The sequence below is a fragment of the Dermochelys coriacea genome, chromosome 10 (genome assembly GCF_009764565.3).
Source record: "Dermochelys coriacea isolate rDerCor1 chromosome 10, rDerCor1.pri.v4, whole genome shotgun sequence".
NCBI classification, from domain to species: domain Eukaryota; kingdom Metazoa; phylum Chordata; order Testudines; family Dermochelyidae; genus Dermochelys; species Dermochelys coriacea.
This window is the reverse complement of record NC_050077.1, coordinates 25,344,537-25,364,688: the sequence shown is the minus strand read 5'-3', so window position 1 is coordinate 25,364,688 and position 20,152 is coordinate 25,344,537.

Below are 20,152 nucleotides of genomic sequence, written 5' to 3'. Positions count from 1 at the left end.
AAGACCTTTCAGATCCCTGTATGCAGAATGCGAAGTATCATTATTATGATTATTATATCTTATATTGTGTAATGATGAGATTTGCCTCCGTATAGTGCTCGTGCACAGGTCCTAGGGATACTATTTCAACCCCATTTACATTTTATTTTGAGGACATTAGTGGGATTTAATTGATGCATGAGCTTTGCACTGCCCCTCTCCACATTATTTTACCCTAAAAAAAAATAAGCAGGGATAAGATATATCTATGGGACAGTTCTGCACTGCTGTAAATCTAGGGTTAATTCTATTAACATCACATGGAGTTAATTGGGATCTACACCAGTCTATGTGAAAGCAGAATTTGTTTTTTATCAGTAGGATACAGAAATCCCATCTCCCCAGGAAGGCCAGCTCCTCTCAATGTCAGAGATGACTTTTGTACCTCAACCCCTTTGGGGGAGACTTGGGAAGCTTGATACCAGCAAATATAAAGTTTATTCACCTCCCTCTTTCACAGAGTTTACATACTTTCTCTCCCTCTCCTGATCCCCCAGTGCATCATGGGAATTGTAGTTTTTGCACTCAGAGCCACAGAAACTTACAAATGCAAACTGAGGTATCTATCTGCACCTTGCTAGCTACAGCAATGACCTTAACATCTTTCCTGAATCTGCTACTGTCTTTGCTTTCTGCTCCTAGGGACTGGATTGGAGGTGGGGCTTGCAAAGCTTGAGGAATTTTCACAGTGCACTTGGCAATTTTGACCAAGATTTTCAAAGAAGGCTGTTGAATTTGTGTGCCTCAACTCTTGGATGCCTAATCTGAAATGTTTCAAAGGAGCCTGATTTTCACCTGGTGGGCGATCCAAGTTTAGCAACCAGGAAGCGACGCACCCCAAATCGCTAGTCATTTTTAGAAAACCTGTTTTAAGTTTTACCCCAGTTTGTATACCATATTTTTATACATCTGTTTGTTGTAACATATAGTATTAGGTATAGTTAGATATAGATAAATTATGTGGTACAGATAAACCCATTTTTTGTTTACAGTATATATCACAGACATAACTCAATATGCTTCTGTATATATAGCAGCTTTTGCTAGTATGCTAATTTTGCAGGAGGACTGGCCCTTTGTTTGTTTTGTGATATGTTCACATCCTGTGCTATTTAGCTTGTGTGTGTGTGAGAGAGACATTGACATATGCTGGTATTACCCTCCCTGGCTCATTATGGATCTTTGTCTCCATCTAGTGCTGGGCTACGTCAGCGTACTTATGTCTAATACGCTTTTCCAAGTAAGTTTGCTTATGCTTGCAGCGGAAGCCATAGGCTGTAGATCCTGGGTGCAAATTCTTTGGCCGGTTAGGTTCATTATGTTCCTGTCTCAGGACACAGAAACATACTCCTTGCATTTGTATTGATATGTTTCTGAGAATAACTTTGTAAAAGGAGAAGAAAAGAGTGTTCTGTGTAAATGACTACATTCGTGGGGGGTGGGGGGGAAGGCTCCTATTAAGCTCTGTGGTAAACAAGTATAAAAGTAACACTTTGTGAGTTGCTTGTGAATGGTGCAGTCTAAGACCCATTACAATTTGGGAAGATAATTCATGAAGAACAGTACCTGCTGAGTAGATGGTCAAAGCCAGCACATAAAATCTGGAGTTTCCATGTAATGTTTCATAATATATAGGGCTAACAAACACTTCTCATAAAGAGTGATGGGATGCAGATTGAGATCCAGTTAATGGAGATGTGGGTGACAAAACAATATCTGAGTACATGAAAACGGGCCATAATCTGCTATTTCCTCCTTGCTGGATCTGTGTTGAGGTCCTGTTGAAGTCAGTGGGACTACTTACATAAGTAGGGGGAGCAGGATTTGGTTCTGTTTCTACAGTTTCACATTTTGGAAAGTATTTATTTAGAAACAGAGCATTACATATGTGTTTGCAGAAAGGAATTTACTACAAAAATTATCCTTAAGTGTCAAGAAAACACAGCAGGATGAATCAACTGTCTTACAGCACATGATACACAAAATTAACTTGATTCAATGTGCAGAAGCTCAAGTGACAACTGATTTGCAGATCAGATGCGCTGGTGTGTTCAGGCAGATTTGTACCTGGAATACAAAATTGTCATGAAGCTCACATAAGCAAAATTCACACTGGTGCCTTCTCTAACCTTCCATATCTGCAGATGAGCTTTGTTAAAGCTATGGATCAAGGAGAGGGAGTGGGGAGGGGAAGGCATAGGAACACACTTATTGCAGATGAACATGGAGGAGTAGCTTATATCTCTCTTTGTTAGAAGATTAGCCCCTTTGTGGCTTGATTCTACATTCTTTGCAAGCTCTCATTGTTTAGTTAAACACTCAGAAACAGCTGAACTCACTTAACCCCAAGTATAGAACAATGCGTATGAAAGTACCATGGTAATGTAACGTTTCATACATTTGTAGTTAAAACAGGAAGCAACTTCAATGGTAAATTACTACACAGACCAATATTAAGTCAAAGCTAACATTCTGTTTTTAATAATTTATCATAGCATCTTATTTACTGTAATTGACCTAGCTTTAAAAAATGCCTCTGGACCACTCATAAAATGTTTTATTTTAAAAATGTGAAATGTTCTGAAGAACTCTCTAATATATTTGAAGGCCAAAAGAGGAATTGAACATTTAAATTTTTTTTTCAAAAACGTTTGCTGACCTGGGACCCAGGATAAGATACTGCTGCATGGACATCAAGATTTAGTTATCCATAGCATTAAAACTTTTACTTTCCTATGTCCCAAAGGCAATATAATAGGAACGGTGTCAGTGTGCATATAGAATTATACTGTAGCTGAAAAAGAAACCTGAAGCCTCTTCATTTGAAAACAGTGTTAAAAGAACTCTAGCAACGAGTTTCACCATTTTTTGGCCTACATTGTCTCCAGTTAAATTCATGCAGAGCGGGAGTGTGAAGCATCCTTCACTGAATCTTGAGGAGGAGGATGGTGGCTCAGAGATAGCCGAGTCTACGCCTACTGTTCTTGATGGCATTTGAGGATCTCATTCCTCCATTAGGAACAGCCACCTCTGCTGTGCCATAACCATTTCCTCCTCCAGACCCAGTGGAGAAAGGCCTTCCACAGCCCAAGGTCTACACTGCAAGAATTGGTGAAGATTGGGATGAGTCAGCAGGTCAGAGTACATGCATATCCCCTTGGCCCCGTGGAGACCTCCTGAGAAAGATCATATATCCTAGGACTGTATTATGTCTTTAACAGAGATGTACCACCCTGTAGCACCAATGGCCCCCTAGGATGCTGAGGGCCAGAGCCCAGTGTCAAGCAGAGGGCCTCTCTGTGGATGATTTGGCCTCCCACATATCCCTTGGTATTCCTGTGGACGCTGCAGCTTTATGGGTGGGCTGTTACTGCAGTCGGGCATCTGCAGGGCATAGGGACATCTTGCCATAATGATAATGGCAGTCTCTGGAGAAGGGTTGGTTTAGGAGCTTCTACATCAGCTCACAACAGCAGATTATCCTTCTGCATGGGGGTGGTTCTCCAGTGGCTGGTTAAGCTGCGGTTGGAGGCAGTGTGCGGCACTACACAATGCAAAGGGGCCTAGCACAGCTATGGATTAGGGCTTTTACAATGAATGGACCTTTTTGCAATTTACTTCATAATCACATGCATATTGGTTTGGAATGTTAGAGAGGCAAAGTGGGTGAGGTAATATCTTTTATTGGACCAACTTCTGTTGGTGAGAGAGGCAAGCTTTTGAGTTTACACAGAGTTGTTCTTCAGGGTCTGAATGTGTTTTATTACTGTCCTAGAGATTTATGCCCTGAAAACTCCAGGGCACAGTGGAGCACTGAGTTATCTTGTGGGTTACAAAATGATGTATGACAAGATGTGAAGTCTGATTCCATATTTCACACTACAGAGTTAGTGTGAGACTTCAGATGATCTCTTGTAATGCTTACTTGCAACATAACTCGATAACTAACTCCTGCGAACTGTAGTTATGTTTCAAGGTGTTCTGTCATTTAAAGGATAATTAGGGCTAATGTTTTAACAGAAGACAAATGTTCCATTGATGTCATCATCTCATGCTTGTGTAGCACCTTGCCTTCTAAAGGATTCCAACCCACTTCCAGAGCTACAGCTCCTATTAACTAAAACCGACTAGTTCTGCCGGGCATTGATAGTGATTTGCCAGTAGCAAAACTGATTCCTTCTTCTGTTTTCTTTTGGTGCATGCAAGATTTGCTATTACTGCTGAATGGCCTAATCCCTAGGTGCCTTCACTGAGCGTCAGGTTAATAAAGTATGATACATCCCTAAAGGTGAGATACTTGTCATCCTAAACTTTATAAGTATAAATCCCCCCCCCCCATATTATCATGTTACCTGGGCATTGTGTGTGCACATAATGCACTCAGACATTTAAGGTGGGATTTTTAAAAGTGCCCAAGGTAGCGAGGAGGACTTTCAATGGGATTTGTGCTCCTAACTCACTTAGGTGCTTTTGAAAATCTCACCCTTGTATCACAAGCTCTTTTGATCCCTATTGCAAATTTTGCATTGGTTCTGTAAACACTTCAGCACATGCTGATCTTTAGTCACCTGTGCCGTTGCACTGGTTTCCAGGATTAGGACCTTCAGTTTTGTTACAATTTTTTGGGGGGGGTCTATACTGGGCACCCACTTTCTTTGTACTTAACTGAAAATCAGTGAATGTTGAATTTAATTCAGAAAATGATGTATTTTAATACTTGTCTCCATTAGCTTCTCCTGTTTGTTCTAAGTGAAGCCAACTCTGGGGTGGAAGGTCGGGGCCATTTCATAGCACAGAGCAACATTCAAAAGTGGAGAAGAAGGGACAAAGATGTATTTAACTGTTGGATAGGAAAGCACATATCCTGTACTAGAGACTTGCAATTTAGTACAAGTTTAACCTCTCTAGGCCGGCACTGTCTGGTCCAGCAACATCCATGGTCCGGCATGATTTTAGTTAGTCGGATGTCCACTTATCATAGGTGGGGCCAAGTTTCCTGTGGTCTGGCAAAGTCCTGCCAGTCCTGGCTCTGTGTTCTGTGCTGTTATTTAGCTCTAATTTACCCCTAAATGTGTGTCTTCTAAGAGACTAGCGAGCAGTGGAAGTGTTGGTAACGCTGCTACGCGTAAGCATGTGTCAATATCCATACAGCAAAAGGTGGAATTGCTGCAGAAATTGGAAAAGGGCACATTGGTACGTGCCTTGTGTGAATTTTACAATGTAGGGTCATCTATAGTGTATGATTTGAAGAAGCAAAAGAATCAAATCCTTAAGTATTTTTTGCCGAAAGTGACAGTAAAAAAAAAAAAAGTATGAGTGTTCGTAAGACATCAAAGGAAGGGAAAAGCAGTGATTCAGATAGTGCGCTTGTACATTGGTTCAAGCTTTGTAGGAATGAAGGTGTTTGCATTTCAGGTGAGATAATGATGGCACAAGCAAAAATATTCCACAAAGAACTTAAGCTGCAGCATAAGTGTGACTATTTGCAAGGAGGGCTTCAGAAATTTTAAAAACATGCATGGCATTAGTTTACATCGTGTGTGGGGTGAAGAAAGAAGTGCAGATACAGAAGCTGCCCCTAAGTATGTTGAGATATTAGCAGTTAGTTGCAAATGAGAAATTATGCCTGTCATAAATATAAAGGGAAGGGTAAACACCTTTAATCCCTCCTGGCCAGAGGAAAAACCCTTTCACCTGTAAAGGGTTAAGAAGCTAAGACAACCTCGCTGGCACCTGACCAAAATGACCAATGAGGAGACAAGATACTTTCAAAGCTGGAGTGGGGTGGGGGGGAAACAAAGGGGTCTCTCTGTCTGTGTTGTCTTTTGCTGGGACCAGAGCAGGAATGCTGGTCAGAACTTCTGTAAAGGGTTAATAAGCAATCTGGTTAGATATGCATTAGATTCTGTTTTGTTTAAATGGCTGATAAAATAGCTGTGCTGAATGGAATGTATATTCCTGTCTTTGTGTCTTTTTGTAACTTAAGGTTTTGCCTAGAGGGATTCTTTATGTTTTGAATCTGATTACCCTGTAAGGTATTTACCATCCTGATTTTACAGAGGTGATTCTTTTACTTTTTCTTTAATTAAAATTCTTCTTTTAAGAATCTGATTGCTTTTTCATTGTTAAGATCCAAGGGTTTGGGTCTGTGTTCACCTATGCAAATTGGTGAGGATTTTTATCAAGCCTTCCCCAGGAAATGGGGTGTAGAGTTTGGGAGGATTTGAGGGAGGGGGAAAGACATTTCCAAGTGGGCTCTTTTCCTGTTATATATTTATTAGACGCTTGGTGGTGGCAGCAATAAGGTCCAGGGACAAAAGGTAAAACAGTTTGTACCTTGGGGAAGTTTTAACCTAAGCTGGTAAAATAAGCTTAAGGGGTTTTTCATGCAGGTCCCCACATCTGTACCTTAGAGTTCAGAGTGGGGAAGGAACTTTGATAATCCCCAGAGCAGCATACAATACCAGTAAAACTGCTCTCTATTGGCGTTGTATGCCTTAAAAAATGTTGGCTACTGATGCAAAGGGGCCATCATCTGGTACGAAGGAGTCGAAGGACAGGGTAATTGTCCTTGGTTGTAGCAACACAGCAGGCATGCACAAATGCAAGCTCATGGTTATTGGAAAAAGCGTGGACCCAAGGGCATTCAAAGGGATGAAAATATTCCCAGTGATATACCATGGCAACAAAAAGGAATGGATAATGACTAATCTATGTCTCAAATGGATTGAGAAATATTTTGTACCGGAGGCAAGAGCCCATTGCACCTTGGTAGGTCTGGATCTGAAGTGCCAAATTGTGCTGATTCTCAACAATTGTTCCGCTCACCCTAAAGCCAAGCTGCTTGTCAAAGATAATGTGGTGGGACTGTATTTACCCCCAAACTTTACCTCACTGCCTTGTGATCAGGATATCTTAAGATTCCTGATGTGTATGCACAGAAACAAGTTTATGCACCGATTGCTAGTATCGCTTAATGATGGGAAGAGTTTGACAACATTTAGAAAAGAATTTAACCTCAAGGATATGATTTGGACACTAGCTAGAACCTGGGAAAGAGTAACTCCATCTACTCTGAAGAATGCATGGCACAAATTGTGGCCAGGCCTAATGTTTGAGGACAGTCCTGACATCAATGACGAGTCAGAGTTCACTGGATTTCAAGTGTCTGAAAACCAGAAAACTATTCATGAGTTAATGGAGAATGCCAGTGATATGTCCCACCCTGTAGTGCTTGAGCTGGCCAAGGGTTTGGGAGAGGAAAATTTACTAGACTGGATGGAAGCTGACAAAGATGCACCAATTGCTGGTCAAATGACGGATGAAGAAATTTTCCCTGCTGTACCATTTGCACAAAACAAAGATAACTAAGAAGCCAGTGATGGTGAATAAGATGAAGAGGATGTTGCAGGAAAAAAATGTCTATAGATAGATGCGTTCAGTTGGCAGCAAATTTTAATAGAAGGACTGGAGCAAATACACTTCATTTCTGAGCAAGAGATCATGTCTCTTTACATGTTATGAGAAAAACTCATTAAAGAAAAAACAAAGTGCATGAGACAAGCCAAGCTGGAAGATTGGTTAAAGGTAGCGAAGAGGAGCAGTGAGCAGCACTCTACAGTCTAAAATCCTGTTGCCTCCACTTCATCTACCCCAGAAATACCTACAGTAGAGACCACAGATATAACTCAAATATAATTTTGAGTTAGCAGTTCTTGTTACATCACTTTGGAAGCGGAATTCAGGCATCGTTTTCGGTGAGTAAATTATAGATTTACCTGTATTATCTATTTTTGTCACATTTTGTTTTTTTATGCTTTATCTACTTGCACCAATACAGTAAAATTGTGTAACAACACTAACGCTTTATGAAGACCGCTGGTAAGCCTTGGCTAGGTGGCGTTGCAAATGTTGTTCCGTTTATTTGCCTCGGTGAGATAAAAAATAGAGAGACGCGCTCACTACAATATTGACCTCCTGTGGTTCGGCAAATTCTCTGGTTCAGCACCGGTCAGGTCCTGAGCGTGAGAGACTAGAGATGTTCAACCTGTATTTTTAGCAGCGGTAGGTCAGTCTAAACTGTTTGCAAGTTGTGACCAGAAAAGGGAAATTTCCTTTGTGCTTTAGGATCTCCTTCTGTATCTATAGATACCTGCATATGTACACATTTGCTGTATTGGCATATATAAGCTGAAACACATTTGGAAGGACTATCAAGGACTATCTTTGTGGACATTCAGGTGTGTTTTATACACAGGTCAGTTTAGGTAAGAGTCTTCCTTCATCCAGGAAAGTGTCCCCATGTGGGAAAGAAGAGAGAACCTGCCAGTCCCACTTTATGTTGGGATAGGATGTCCCCCTGCACAGCTCCCTGTACCCAGGTATTAAACTGGGCACAGATCAGATTTAATGAATGGATCTGGGGTGATACCTGAGGCCCATCTGTAGATCACAGTGTTGCTGCAATGGTTGGTTGTAACAGGACTTGAGGAGAGATTGGGGAGTCAGAAGCAGAGCTCCCATTCCAGAGTGCACCTTATGTATTGAACAGTCCAAAGTCTACATACAATAACTACTGCTGCTCAGTTCTACAGTATCTGTTACTTGGAATTTTTCGTGTTCAGATGATTGAAATAAAAACCACTTTATAGCCCATCTATTCAAACAAACATCTGAAGCATTTATCATTGGTCAACAGACAACAAATTCCATTACACTTAAGAATTTGCTGCCAATAAGCTAGACTGCTGGGGGGGGGGGGGGGGGGCAAGAGCCTCAGGCTTTATATGGCACTTAGATTTTTTTTTTTTTTTCAGCAACTGACAACAAAGAAACTCTTTCTGCCTCTTGACAATCAGCCATTTCATTACCGCTACTTAAAGGTCCACTAAGCACAACTGGAGTTGCAGCTAGCAAGGGATGGTGAGGGTAACAAGAAGGGTATGTTAGCAACAAGAAGGTGGTCAGGGAAAGTGCGGGACCCTTACTGAATGGGGGAGGTAACCAATTGACAGATGTGGAAAAAGCTGAAGTACTCTATGCTTTTTTTGTCTTGGTCTTCACAGACAAGTTCAGCTCCCATACTGCTGTCCTGGGCAACACAGTATGGGGAGGAGGTAAGCAGTCCTCATTGGAGAAAGAACAGGCTAAGGACTATTTAGAAAAGCTGGACATGCACAAGTCCATGGGGCCAGATCTAATGCATCTGAGTTGGCTGATGTGATTGCAGAGCCATTGGCTGTTTTCTGTGAAAATTTGTGGTGATGGGGGAGGTCCCGGATGATTGGAAAAAGGCAAATATAGTGCCTATCTTTAAACAAAAAAAAAAAAAAGGGAAGAAGGAGAATACAGAGAGCTACAGAAGGGTCAGCCTCACCTCAGTCCCTGGAAAAATCATGGAGCAGGTCCTCAAGGAATCCATTTTGAAGCACTTGGAGAGGAATATGATCAGGAACAGTCAACATGGATTCACCAAGGACAAGTCATGCTTGACCAACCTGATTGCCTTCTATGATGAGATAACTGGCTCTGTGGATAAGGGGAAAGCGGTGGATGTGATATACCTTGTCTTTAGCCACGCTTTTGATATGGTCTCCCACAGTATTCTTGCTAGCAAGTTAAAGTATGGATTGGATGAATGGACTATAAGGTGGATAGAAATCTGGCTAGACTGTCGGGCTCAATGGGTGTTGCTCAATGGCTTGATGTCTAGTTGGCAGCCAGTATCAAGCGGAATGCCCCAGGGCTCTGTCCTGGGGCCAGTTTTGTTAAACATCTTCATTAATGATCTGGATGATGGGATGGATTGCACACTCAGCAAGTTTGCGGATGACACTAAGCTGGGTGGAGAGGTAGATACGCTGGAGGGTAGGGATAGGATCCACAGTGACCTAGACAAATTGGAGGACTGGGCCAAAAATCTGATGAGGTTCAACAAGGACGAGTGCAGAGTCCTGCACTTAGGACAGAAGAATCTCATGCGCTGCTATAGGCTGGACACTGACTGGCTCAGCAGCAGTTCTGCAGAAAAGGACCTGGGGATTACAGTGGATGAGAAGCTGGATACAAGCCAACTGTGTATCCTTGTTGCCAAGAAAGCTAAGGGCATATTGAATTAGTAGGAGCATTGCCAGCAGATTGACGGAAGTGATTATTCCCCTCTATTCAGCATTGGTGAGGCCACATCTGGAGTATTGCGTCCAGTCTTGGGCCCCCCAATACAGAAAGTATGTGGATAAATTGGGGAGAGTCCAGCAGAGGGCAACTAAAATGATTTAGGGGTACATGGGGAACATGACTTACGAGGAGAGGCTGAGGGAATGGGGTTATTTAGTCCGCAGAAGAGAAGAGTGAGGGGGAATTTGATAGCAGCCTTCAACTACCTGAAGGGGGGGTTCCAAAGAGGATGGAGCTTGGCTGTTCTCAGTGGTGGCAGATGACAGAACAAGGAGCAATGGTCTCAAGTTGCAGTGGGGGAGGTCTAGGTTGGATATTAGGAAAAACTATTTCACTAGGAGGATGAAGCAGCACTGGAATGGGTTACCTAGAGAGGTGGTGGAATCTCCATCTTTAGAGTTTTTTAAGGCCTGTCTTGAAAAAGTCCTGGTGGGGATGATCTAGTTGGGATTGGCCCTGCTTTGAGTAGGGGGGTTGGGCTAGATGACTTCTTGAGGCCTTATCCAACCTGAAGTGTCTATGATTCTAACCATTTTGTCCTTATCTGCATAAGAGATTGTTATGAACGCCCTGCTTCCTACCTAATGAATTCAATTAATTGTGAATATAGTTACCATTTTGTTTACATGTCTGCCTTCATGAAAGGAGCTATTACTGGAATTCTCACCAATGAGGCAAGAGGGAAACAGAGGATGCTTGCTACATCCATCCAGGCACTTGACCTTTTTAGACAGTAAAACTCTTAATTATCTTAAAATTAAAACAAAACCACACCTTATTATTCCAAATCTGCTAAGGCTGCTGAAATGGATTTATAGGGGTAGAGTGTTTGCCCTGGGCTATGGGCCTTTCCAGTCATCACCGATCCAGATTAACTCAAGCTTTGTCAGTTCTAGGGCACATCCCAAGACCCATTCTTTGGCATAGGCCAGTTCCTCAGCTGGGTAAAGCAGCATAGCTCTATTGAAATAAATGAAAGTATTCTGATTTACAGTAGCTCATGTAAATTATCAAGATGTATTAACTTCAATGGAGTTATACTGACTTATACCAGCAGAGTATCTGGCTTATGGGTAAAATTTTCAGAAGTGCCTAAGTCCTACTTCAAAAATGAGTAGCTCATTGAAAGTCAATGGACTTAGGTTCCTAAGTTTGGAAGTCATTTTAGAAAATAGGATTTAGGCTCTTAATTCACTTAAGGCAATTTTTAAAAAAATCCCGATGTCTATTTTGAAAATATCCAAAATTCTGGCAGCTGACATTCACATAACAAGCAAATGAACAAACAGGTGAACTGTAGCATTTACAAATTGTATTTTGTGATTTAAAACTCATCTCTGAAACAAAATCCTGCCTCTCCCCTCCACTCATGTTCCAGTCTAATAGAGAGCGCATCTTATAGAATGAGCTAGAAGTTCTTTACAAAGGAGGATCATAAGTATCCCCATTTTAAAGATACCAAGAGGCCGGGAGCTCGTACCATGTCACACAGCAAGTCAGTAGGAGAGTGGAGAATGGGACAACTAGAGTGAAATTCACTCCTCTGCAGAGGGCCAATGCAAGACCTAAGCCTGGCGATAAATTTGACACTAACTTTCAATTTCAAAAAGAAAAGGAGTACTTGTGGCACCTTAGAGACTAACAAATTTATTAGAGCATAAGCTTTCGTGAGCTACAGCTCACTTCATCGGATGCATTTGGTGGAAAAAACAGAGGAGAGATTTATATACACACACACAGAGAACATGAAACAATGGGTTTATCATACACACTGTAAGGAGAGTGATCACTTAAGATAAGCCATCACTAACAGCAGTGGGGGGAAGGAGGAAAACCTTTCATGGTGACAAGCAGGTAGGCTAATTCCAGCAGTTAACAAGAATATCAGAGGAACAGTGGGGGGTGGGGTGGGAGGGAGAAATACCATGGGGAAATAGTTTTACTTTTTACTTTCAATTTCAAGGCTCCAGCTACTTCATAGGATTTATAAGACTGGTTTTGTTTCTCAGCAAACCCCAGTTTTAATTAGTTATATATTCTTCTCCTAGTTGTTAAGACGAGCTATGAGGGGAAAAAAAAAAAAAAGCTCAACCAGACACAAAATGAGATTCTAGATAGGAAATGCACAAACAGGCAACAAAGGATAACTCTGTATGGACATTATTCAGTTTGGGAAAGGTTTTCTTGTTGGGGGTTCTGTTAGGGTGACCAGATGTCCTGATTTTATAGGGACAATCCTGATATTTGGGGCTTTGTCTTATGTACGCACCTATTGCCTCCCACCTCCATCCCGATTTTTCACTCTAGGCTCTGTTCAGAGATTGCTGTGATTCATAATGAATTACAGTAACCTTGCTTCTTTGTGACATGCAAGAGTAGATGTGCCCTTTATAATAACTCTTGGTACAGTGTGTGATGACCTGCATTTATTCACCATGAAGTATTCAAATCACTTGATATGTGAGACAAAATGACCAACTCAAACATTTTTGGTAATAGATTTTTGTGATACAGAATGTTGCAGAAAGAGTATGTCTGGGTACAGCCTTGGAGAACTAATTATCTAAGATTGAACTCCTAAAATTCTTAAGTAACTGGAGTTAAAACAAAATCTAAACAAGTGGCAATCCATATAATATGGAGTTACTCCATACCATTGTAATTGTCCTATTATCCAAACAGTGAATTGGAGAGTCATGGATCAGCGCTGTTTGTGTGACATTGCAGATTAGATTGAGTAACACACACTGCATTTTATTTTAAAATCAGCATATGCTTCATTCTGCAGTGAGAACTTTAGTTGATCAACTCTGTGAAAGAGACCCCTGTAAAGCTGAAAAGAAAATGTGAGGTTTTCACTTCTCATCTTTAAACTGATGCAGGATGTTGCATGGTTGAGACTCTTTTGATGCATAGTGGAATGGCTCTAATTAATTCCAACTCTTAAATTCCCAGAATGTTAAGGGAAATTGATTAAAAAAAGGAAAATGCTGGAAATGGCCCACCTTGATTATCACCACAAAAGGTTTTCTTCCTTCCCCCCCCCCCCCCCCCTTTCCTGCTGGTAATGGCTCATTTGAAGTGAGCTGTAGCTCACGAAAGCTTATGCTCTAATAAATTTGTTAGTCTCTAAGGTGCCACAAGTACTCCTTTTCTTTTTGCGAATACAGACTAACACGGCTGCTACTCTGAAACCTCTCCTTACAGTGTGTATGGTAATACCCATTGTTTCATGTTCTCTCTGTGTGTGTATAAATCTCCCCACTGTATTTTCCACTGAATGCATCCAATGAAGTGAGCTGTAGCTCACGAAAGCTTATGCTCAAATAAATTTGTTAGTCTCTAAGGTGCCACAAGTACTCCTGTTCTCTTAACAGAGAAGCAGTTATCCTAAGAGATGGCTCAAAGGGATTATAAACAAATCATGAGCCAAACTTTATCTTCTGAAGAGCTGATAAGGTTTATACACTGGAGACTGGATAGGTGGATACAGAATCTGTCACCTCTAAATCTGTGTGTATTTAAGGATTTACTTTAAACATTCTGGGTTTGAATCTCATTTACACCATTCAGGTCCATTCAGTCCACTTTGGCCTTACAGTGGGTAATTTTAATACTCTTTTACACTAAGTAGTGTAAAGCAGCCTCAGTATTAATAAAAGTCAGCCTTCATGTTGAGTAGACCTGTTCGGAAGGCAACAGTGGTTAAAATATTGGCACCCAGCACCACTTTGTTTACAATAGCATTCAGAGTCTTTGGGAAATACTGTATTAAGAAGTTAGAGTATAAGTTAATGACAAACCAATATGAACCATAGCTTTGTCTGATGCGAGCCTTTCTAAAGTCTCTCAGGGTGTCTGTATTGTGACTGTCTACAGGATTATAGGGAAAGTCTGTCACTACACAGTGGACTATATTTAAAAAAAAAACCTGGCCATTTTGCAGAATCATTTTATGTATGGAAAGTACAACTCTGTGTGTGTGTGTGTGTGTGTGTGTGTGTGTGTGTCTCTCTCTCTCTCTCTCTCTCTCTCTCTCTCTAAAAATATAGCCATTTTTTCAAAAAGTGCTAGCATTGAATAAATGAGTTAAGATCTTTCTCTCCATGCACAAGTGAATGGTTGATTATAACTAAGGCTAAGTTGGACTGGTCATGGGCAATAAACAAAAATGACCTGTCCCTGACTTTCACTAAAAAAAATATCCCTGACAAAAGGGGTAGGTTGGTTCAGCACGCACTGCTGCTGGGGCTCCCAGGTCCCCCATTGCTGTGGTACATGGAAGCTCTGGGGTCCCCCTGCCTGTGGGGCTGGGCTGCTATGCAGTCCCCTCACCCTCAGGGCAGCTGTAGGGTCCCCCCACCATGGCTGGGCAGATATGAGGAGTCCCTGCTGTGGCTGGAGAGCACAGGGGTACTCACCAGGGCAGGGAGTTGCAGGGACATGGGGGCTGGCTGGGAGTTCCAGTCCCAGGGCAGAAAATGTCAGGTCAATGGAAGTCACAGATTCCATGACATAATCGTAGCCTTAGTTATAACAGAGATGGGCAAGTATACAGATGTTCATATCTGGGTCTAGGTTAGATTTAGCTTCAGGTCTGAGGCCCAATGAGGGATAAGGCTTGCATTTGTACTAGTTGACCCCTAAATGGTAGAAATTCATAAGATTTCCTCCATCTCAAAGAACAGAAATTGCATGAGAACATTTGTTCTCACAAACTTCCTACCATCTTGGACTGAAATCTCTCAGAAATGGCTGTTCTTTAGAGACTTTGGTTAGAGCCAAACTAGAAATGAAAAGAGGCCCTCTTCTTATTTTGGATCTGTCCCAGAATCAAAAATGCATTCTAAGGGACAAATCCAATCTGGGTTTGCCCCTCACCCTATGAAATTGGAAGGGTTTTGAATGTAAAGTTCTATTGTTGACCCATCTTCACAAGCAACAAGGTTCTTCCAGTCTGCCTGCCTTATGGTTTCTAGGCATTTAAAAAGTAAAAATAAACCCAAAATAAATAGAACTGTGTAGTGAAGCAAAGACTCACCAGCATGGCACCTCCTGCAGGTCATCTCAGGAGTTAGCTCTCCAGCATATGGAGTGCCTCCTCTTGGCTGGTGTCTCACCTGCCACTATGTCCCTCCCAGATCCCAGTACCCCTTTACCTTGGGGTGCTTCCCCCTGGCAGTGCCCCCACACTCTGGGTCTCCCCTCCCAGGGGAACCCCAACCTTCTATCCCCACCTTGCCTCAGTGGCTACTGCCAGTCATCACCTAGCCCCCGCTCACTGGGGCAGACTGCAGTATATAAACCACTCATCACTGGCAAGGGGAGTTTGGACCTGCTGCCTTTCCCTTCAGCCCAGTACCTTTCTTTAGGCCTTGCACAAGGCCTGCAGCCTGGGGAGTTGCCAGGCTGGAGCTCCCCAGCTCCTCTTGCCTTTCCCCAGCACTTCTCTACCTCTGGTACCCTGCTCCCAGGCACCTAGGTCCTTCTCTCTCCACAACTCCTGGCACACAGCTCTTTTATAGGGCCAGTTGTGGCCTGATTGGGGCATGGCCCCAGCTGTGGCTGCTTCCCCAGTCAGCCCAGCCTTTTATCTCAGGAGTGGGGTAGCTGCCCCACTACAAACTGCCTCTGACTCAATAAATCAATGTCTATTGCACATTTTCTCTCTCTCATCAGCTAGTGAAATTATAGTCACCATTTACAGTCTCACCTTCCCTGGATCTAGTTATATACTAGTGGCTTTCACTTCTTTAATTTCACTCTTTGGGTCAATCAAAGACATTTAATATCTGAGCAAAATCAGAGGCGCGGTTAATAATGTTGAACATATTCTGAAGTAATACATGTACTGTCTATTTTTAACTGTAATCTTCGGCAAAGTTAATGCACTGGTTAGAATTTGAATAAAACATGAGGCTTGCACTACTGAAACAATCATTTAGCTGTAAGCTAATGCATAAAGAAATAAGAGTGATAATTTCCTTCAGTGATCTTGTCAAAAGCAGGGCCCATTAGTAGACTAGTGCAAATAGTTCAATTTGCAAGTGTACAATAGGCAGATTGGGCCAAATTTATTCTGGTGTCACTTCGTTGAGTCACCAGGAGTGACTCCAGGGATGCATGATTTTGGCCCAGTGTACTGAGGAGGATTTAAGACGGACTGTATGTGAGGGAATAGAAAGGCACATTCTATTAGGTGTTGTGAGTGTTAATCTCTGTGAAACTGTTGATGAAAATATTTATTTAAATTAGAGCTCCAGGGAAAAAAATTTCCCACAAAGGAGGCAAAGTTCTCCTATTTGCACCAGAACCAGGCAATATTGAAAATTGCCATGTTTGCTTCAGTAGTGTTTGCTGCCTCTAGGTATGCAAAAAGCAGCTTTTCACAAGTGAAAATGGGTTCTTGTCCATTTTTCATTTTTGATTGGAAATAGTGTTGTCTAAAAATAGAAGCAAGGCATAATTGACTAGATCTTTGAGACAGGCATGAGATGAAAGGAGAGTCATTACCAAAGAGACTGTGAGCCACACTCTGTTGTGGTGTAAGCAAGTATGACTTCTTTTGAAGTTGTGTGAAACTGTGTCATCTCTCTATCCATCATAGGATTTGTAGTACCCCATCAGCAGAGAATCTAAGTAATGTCTGTATGTCTTTATCTTCCTTCTAATATCACTTGTCTTGTTTCATCTTGAATAAAGCAACTTGTATGTGACATTTCTTTAGATGCAGACATACTATATCTATATAGTAATGCATATACTATGTAACTCACAATATCTGTGAAATGCCTGCATTTTGTTTACCTCTGGTTTATAGTTTTGGCCAGATTTTCAAATGAGCTCAGCACCCAACATTTAGTGCCTAAGTAGAAGCTGAGCTCTTTCGAAAATCTGGTTGTAAATTCTCAAAATCCATCCAATTACCCATTAGTTTTGACATTTGTGGTCCTGCTTCCTGTTCTCCATGTTTTAGATCTCTCATGCAGGGGCCAAGGTATTGAGGTGAGTTGGAGTCCATCCTGTACTTTTATAAAGTATCTTTAGATTCTGGCTTTTTCTCCTATATAAATTCCTCTCTCCATATAAGTGTACTTCTTGGTAAGATCTCCTGAACTCTTTCACAGCTCATTTAATGTTGCAGTGACTGACCAATGGTAATTCAAAGCAAAACCTGGGCTGGGAGTTGAGCACTTCCTCACCACAACACTCCCAGCCCTATAGACTTTGGGACAGAAGAGAAAAAGCCTTCCGCCTGCTGGCAAAAAGTGCTACTAAGTCAGCCAAAGTGTATGAGTTAACCAAAGTAATTGCTGCACCTACCCTTCATAGTATCTGTGAATCACTTTAAATATACATATTGTTTCATTTCATTATAGCCACAGCCATAGCACTCATCCCTGTATTTAGCAGGATTAAGAGTGGCACAGAGAATATCCAGAATACCTCTTTTTCCCCCAATGATTACTGTGCATTATTCTTTGTCTGACCTTGCTTAAGTGGATGAGTACAAAGAGAAAGATAACTGGTGAGTTCTTGGTAGAATACAGTGACATCATTAGTTAAACCTAATTGCATTCAACATCTGCTTCTTAAGAGGCATTCGTTTGCTGGTAACAATGGGACACAGTGGTAGCTGCTGAAGTAGACGTACCATCATATCTCTTTCAGAGTAGCAGCCGTGTTAGTCTGTATTCACAAAAAGAAAAGGAGTACTTGTGGCACCTTAGAGACGAACAAATTTATTAGAGCATAAGCTTTCGTGAGCTACAGCTCACTTCATCGGATGCATCATATCTCTTTAATTGGTTTGGTTAATTAGAAGCTGTAGAGGCTGTCGGACCTGCAAGACTATCACCCATGACTTTCCTATCTTGTGTTGATCAAGTTTCCGTACTGTTTGTGTTTGAAATGAAGTGTTTCTTTCTAGGCTAGTTCTCTATGTCAGTGATCCAGGAGATTAGACTATGGAGAAGTATAGATCACAGAAAGGAAGTGTGAAATTGTATCGACAAAGAGAACCGTATAAACCTCTCTATTTAAACTTCGTACATTTTTCATATGTGAAAACCAGGACTGAAATTCTGTGAAGACAAATGTGTTTGAACACCTGTCTCTCTGTTGTCCTCTGGGGCAGGACCAAAGGTTACAGGCTGGATTCTCAGCTGGTGTAAATCAACACAGCACCATTCAAGAGCTACAGATAGTTACAGATGCTGAGAATCTGGCCCTATGGCTCTGCTGGAGTATACATGACTAATGTGGGACTTCACAGCAGAGTTCTCTGAGATTCTGTTGGGGTTTTCTTTGGAATTCTGATGGGTTAACAGCCTTGGGGATTTCAGCATGGATGCTAATATCAGCTCCTAATGGCTGACACACATCTCCATGAAAGTGATGAATTCCCTGGGTCTTACCCAGAGCATGAGAACTCTTACAGGGCTACCATATGCTTAGCGTCAAGTTGTGAGTTTGGCTTCAACATTTTAGGTACCCTGCTGGGTTCTCCGATCGTTTCCTCATCCATTTAAATTCAGGTGCTATTCCATGCCTCTATCATACCATAGTCAGGGTATTTAATTATGGGATCAGAGATAAATGAATCCCATGTCATTTAGTAATTTCCTCACCGGTGTGGAGGCACAGCTGAGCTCCTTTGCATCCAGGCTATAGACTAGCTCATTGACAAACATTGTCAGCTGTGAGAGGGGTCTGTCTGCCTCCTGGTTGCTCTTCTTACCCTAGCGTTCTCTGCCGTATGTCGTTTAACAGTGAGCTCCTGGAGTTCTCACAGCTGGGCCATAGTTTGAAATTACAGCAGAGCAGGAAATGTTTATTTACCCCCATAAAAATAACAATGATTTTTTCCCAATAAGTTGAAACATTTCTTTGACTTTTTGGAGGGGGGTTATTGGAAAAAATGAATTCCCCCAAATTTTCCTCAAAATCACTGTGTATGTGTGTGTATTTCCATGTCACCGACAATCTGTTTTCCATCCAACAAAAATTTGGCTGGAACATTTTTTGACCAGCTCGAATTGCAATGGAGATGGCGAGGGAGTCAGCTGGAGTATGATCAAGGAATTTTATGCACATGAAAACATGAAACCAAGAAATATTCCTTATCCACATCCACAGAAGCCAAACTCTTTTGGGTAGTACAGAAACTGATTACTCCAGGTATAACTGTCCTTCTAGCAGTTTCTGAAAACATGAAGCCGGGCAGGGGTGAGGGTGAGGGGTGGGGATGGGGGGAAGAGAAGTAAAATTGAATAATTAACAGTAAATTAGTTAATCAGCCCTGGTTGAGGGGGGTGGGGAATGCAGATGAAGTGTGGTCTCTCCACGTGGAAGGAGAGAGAGAGAGAATGTGGGGGGATTTCTGGGAAGGAAGCCATTTATAGAATAACTCAGTTGTGTGGGGTTTTTTTTTTAGAAATCAAAACCACGTTAATTGTCTTAAGGGAAAGAGATGCTTCATTTGCTCCTGTAGGAGAGAAGCTTCTGGAAGGTATTTAAAAACACTCCAGCTACAGCCAAGTGATGGGGTCAAGGGCAGGAAGGGAGAGGGATAAAGGTTGGCCTGGGAGCAAGTGTTTGTTACTGGGGCCATGTTCTGACCAGCTGTGTAGCCTGAAACAAAGTGCAGATGTACTTCAGCGGCAAGTAAGCATCTCTCTGAGATTCGGGTTATAGGAGGGAGAGACAACAGCAGAAACGAGCCTCATTTCAGGGTTGATGTCAGCCCTGTGAAAGAAGCAATCCTTTTTGCTCTTTTAAGCCTGCGTTTCCCTTTTGTTTTATTGTGATACAGTTAAAGAATTGTGTGTGTGACCTCCAGGCTGTCTTATTTCCTAGGACACCCATCCCTGTCTCCTACATCCACACAATATTTAGCTCACAGAGATGCAGCAAAGCAAAACTAGCCTAAACAGGG